This window comes from Lutjanus erythropterus, chromosome 18 (genome assembly GCF_056507025.1).
Source record: "Lutjanus erythropterus isolate fLutEry1 chromosome 18, fLutEry1.hap2, whole genome shotgun sequence".
Classification (NCBI taxonomy): Eukaryota; Metazoa; Chordata; class Actinopteri; order Lutjaniformes; family Lutjanidae; genus Lutjanus; species Lutjanus erythropterus.
Window position 1 is genome coordinate 11149603 of NC_139334.1, and position 4534 is coordinate 11154136.

The window sequence follows — 4534 nt, forward strand, 5'->3', positions numbered from 1 at the left end:
GTATACACAGGCATGCTGAGAAACTGCTTCTGAGTACTCAGAAGCTATTCAGGCAAGGTAAACACCCAGAGATCTTTTTCTTTGGTGGTGACATGGATGGTATACTCACTGATGAGCCCAGCAAGGCTCCAGGATGCACACAGACAGTGGTGGACTCAGGCTTTCTGAGGGGCAGGGGCAGAAAGCATGAAAAGGGGCACCAGCAGTATGTGGTGGGTGCACCACTCTGCCAAAAGTCATGATACACATAACCATGCTTTCTCTCTTCTTCTGCAAGAGAACCCTGAACTCTTATAAAGTTGCTTAGCTTGTCCAAATAGAAGTTCTACCTAGATCTCACTACAAAGGCTTATACCTAGAGCCATCTCTGAAAGGTTTCAACCAGAAGCCCTCATGAGAAGTTCCACAAAAACCTATGGTGTAATGGTTCCACTCAGGACCCTCTCTGGGGGATCTATCCAGGACATCTCCATCTTCCGAGGGTGTTAACAAGAACCCATCCAGGGGGTTTTACCGACAACCCTTTTATATTCCAGGGGTTTCATCTAGGATACACCCTGGAGGTTCTACAGGGAATCCTCTTATATTGTGGTACAAAGAACCGTTGACGAAAGAGTTTTTTTAAGGATTTCAACAATCCTTTCTTTGGATGAAAAGGGTTTGTAATGGAACCCTTAGACCCAGACCTTCAGGAAGAACCCTTTTGGAAACCCTATTTTCAGAGTGTAAAGGGCATTTTTCCTCATTGTTTTCCACTGGAGGGGTGCCCTAGAACACAAATAAGCAAATAAAGTCTCCTGTGACCCACCTGTGGGTCCTGACTCAATCTTTGGGAATGATTGCCCTAGAAGGCGATTTACCAGATTTTCTCCATTGGAAGTCCACCCTAGTGGACATTTGATCACATTTTCTCCACTGGCCCATTCCTGAGGACACTTTATCGTATTTTATCCAGGAGGGCACATTTGCATCTTTTTTTTTTTTTTTTTTCGAAACTCCCCCCACCCCTCTGAGTCCACCAGTGCACAGAGATTTTCCTCAGAGGCTTTAGTGCTAAGTCAAGTTTGCAGAGACAGAAAAGGAGATTCCATTACTGTTGACACATAGAGTTAATCTTCAGTGTGGGACTTGTGTGTTTGGAGAAATCTTGGAACGAAAGGATTCCTTGTGGGCTTCCACACATTCCTCCAACACTGCTGAATAGCTCCACTGCCTCCTTCTATTGTACAAGACCACACTCAGGAGTGGTGGTGGTGTTTCTAAACATCACAAGGACTTTAGGCAGAGGAAACCATCCACCCCCATTGCCATCATCATCATCATCCTGGACAGAGCGTCAGTAAATGCAAACAGTCATGGATTTTGAAAGACATTTCCCCTAATTAAGCTGGGCAATATCACAGTAGTTTTTTCCTAAATTGTATCTCTTACATGGCAATGATGGATGCTCTTTGAAAATTCAGGGAGAGGACAGAATGTAAGCGAAGCAAACTGTGATTCATCAGGGAATTGGAGTCTACAATTATTCTGTTCTAGCCCTGTCTCTCTCACTGTGCTGTCATTGTCTGGGTGGTGAAAGTTTTATTTCACAACAGTATCAATCTTCTTTTTCTGACTGTCTATTTATCCGCCTTATTGCCGCAGTATTGCAAGTGTAGATGGACAAAAGACTACCCAGGAGCTATTTTCTGCTTTGTATGTCGTGAAATTGGAGTTGAGATGAAATGAAAAGTGCTATTTTTTAATCCCTTTCAGATCACATCCCCATCATACTGTCTATTTCACAATTTATGCCAAACAATTACAAAAAATCTATTTATTTGTATTCTTACATCAGTGTCCGATCATGTTTTTCTCAAAACAAAATAAGACGTGTGCTTAAGAATAATTCAATCTATGAATCAATCAGTCTTCAACTTTGGAGTTTGGTTTAACTGGCTGTCCACTCTTGAAAGGCACCAATTGAAAGACACGATTTTGATAAGCACAAACAGCAATCAAAGGAGAGACAGAGGTTCCCTGGGTAAGTCCAGGGGTAAATTTCACCACTGTCCCCCATATTGTTCTGCATCCTTGTTTCTAACATTATGTCCCGCCTGTCCTGTTTCACTCAAAAAGACATTGTAATATAGAGGTTAGATACTCATCATCAAGAAAAAGTAATGCAACTGTACTGTGTGATACAGTACAAGTGATTTTCATGTTTTGTTTCAGTTATTTTGAATAGAAGAGCTGAACACCGTTGCTACACAGACTTCTGTTTGCTCAGAGGATGGAGCCAGACTCTTAATGCCATGTCGCCATCTGCTCAGTGATCTATCTGTGTTTTTCAAGGTGCACCAGCAGATAGGGCCAAATAACATCACTCAAATTGTTTGCACTTTAAATACACGCTGACAAGACAAGAAAACCTGGCTCGATTGATAGCGTATTCCAGGGAAGATGGATCTGTGTGCTGCCAGACTGTGAAAAAACCTTGAGGCCTTCTCTGCTTTTGCTAAAACCGTAAAGCATGACTGTTAGTCATGTGTCTTCTTGTTGTTGTGTTTGGACAAAAGAAAATGTGTCACTCCTGCTTAGATTTAATTTTAGCATTTTCAAAGACTTATTCAAACAAGACACTACCCATTTGAAAGATGTCTCCTTAATGAAATCAAGATCTAAAAGAGAAATAGGCTTATTTCCAGTCTACTGTGCAGATAAACAAGGCTCTAATCAAGGATTTAAAAACAACTTCATTATTTCTTCATTATATCAAGAATGTTTGAAGGATTTAACTCATCCAGAATTAAAATATAAAGATCAAAATGTCAACTAAACCTCTTCTCTAATTGGGTTTTGTGATAAGGCTCCATGATTGAGGGAAGGTCAGCTGGCTGCATCAGTGAGTCCCTCGCAGTCGGCAGTGTCTCTTGATGTTGTTAGGACCAAATGGGTGGCTCTCAGGAACTGGAGTGCCAAAGTAAGCACATTTCCCTTTTGCTGTTGACCCCTCATTTTCCCAGATTGCTGAGTAAAAAGTAAACAGATGAACAACATTAATGATGTCCATTCATCATTGTTGGGGCAGCTTTGGTTTCCTCCACAGTGGGGCCTTCAAGGGGAAGGTGGAGAGCCAGGGAGCCCCTTAACTTTGAAGGATCTCATTAACAATAGTTAGAGCCCTACAGGGAGACCGAAGTCTCTGTGGAAGACAGAAGTCAACTGCAATTACTATAGATTTATTCAGCATCCATGTATCATCTTTGATTTAAATGATCTGAATTTAGCTGAGTACATATTTTATTGTGGAAATAGTCAAGTTTTTATGCTGAAAACATAAGCTAACATTACTCAAACTATATGGAATCTAAATCATTACAAAAGACTATGCTGCACTGTAAAAGAAAAAAAAAAGGTGAGAAAATACACTCTTACAATCTTTTGTTGAAATAATTTACAATTCTTCTTTAGATAAACTTGAATCTTTGAGTTTTAGAAACCCTCAAAAAATGAAAGAAATGTTCACAGTGAGCTGTTAACTGGTTTGTCGTTACTTGGTGCTTGAAAATTAAAATTAAATTTTTGCCATTGAAAGTATGCATTTAGCATTATTCACTTTTTTTTCAAATATGAAATAATACATTCAAGTTTTTTATTTATTTATTAATTATTATTATTATTTTTTTTAAGAAGACAAGTAAATCATGTAAACAAAAGATTATAGGTTGGAAAACATTTTAATTTTTGTCCCAGAAACTTAAGAGCTTTTTAGAACTCAGAAATCTCATGAAATTTTACCCATGTTTTTAGTGTGCACCTGTTCCCAGATTTAATATAAAATTGATATAATTTCAATATACTGCTTCAGTGAACATGCTTCTTTCTTTGGTCTAATTTCCAAAGTGGTATAAATAATTTCATCTCTGAGGAAATGGAAAGTGAGCCAGTATTGAAGTTTGTTCCCCTGTCAGATACACTGTAAAACATCATACAGGAATATAGTGGAATCAGGCGATCTCTTCTTGTTAACTTTTTTCAGACCTTTTCAAACTCATGAAGATGAATTTTTCTGACTTGAAGCCTTTGAGTTGATTTAATGTGCTGCCGTGAGTTCACTCAACCCAATAACTTCTGTTTCAAAAGACAATTGATTAGCTGATTTCCCAGCATTCAGTTGTTTGAGAGTAAAAACTATCCTCAGACCCCTCTCTTTTATTGCTTAAAGAAAACATACACGATGGAAACATACTGCGTGTCTTTAAAACGTTTTAAGATGAATTGTTTCTTTTTATAACAATGAAAAAAATCCTTTTTTTTTTAACTCATGAGACCACTTTGTAACAATTTTTCCAACCCATGTTCAGTTCACTCATATTTTTATGGCAGCAAGGGAACCTCAGATTTCAACACAACACCTGTTGTCTTTGCTACATAAAACCAACTGGAAATGCTAGGGGGATAAAAAAAAATGTTAAACATGAAAACCAAAGAAAGCACATGTTAGAAAATTAAAAACAACCTGAACAGGGGGATTCTGGGAGATGATGTAATA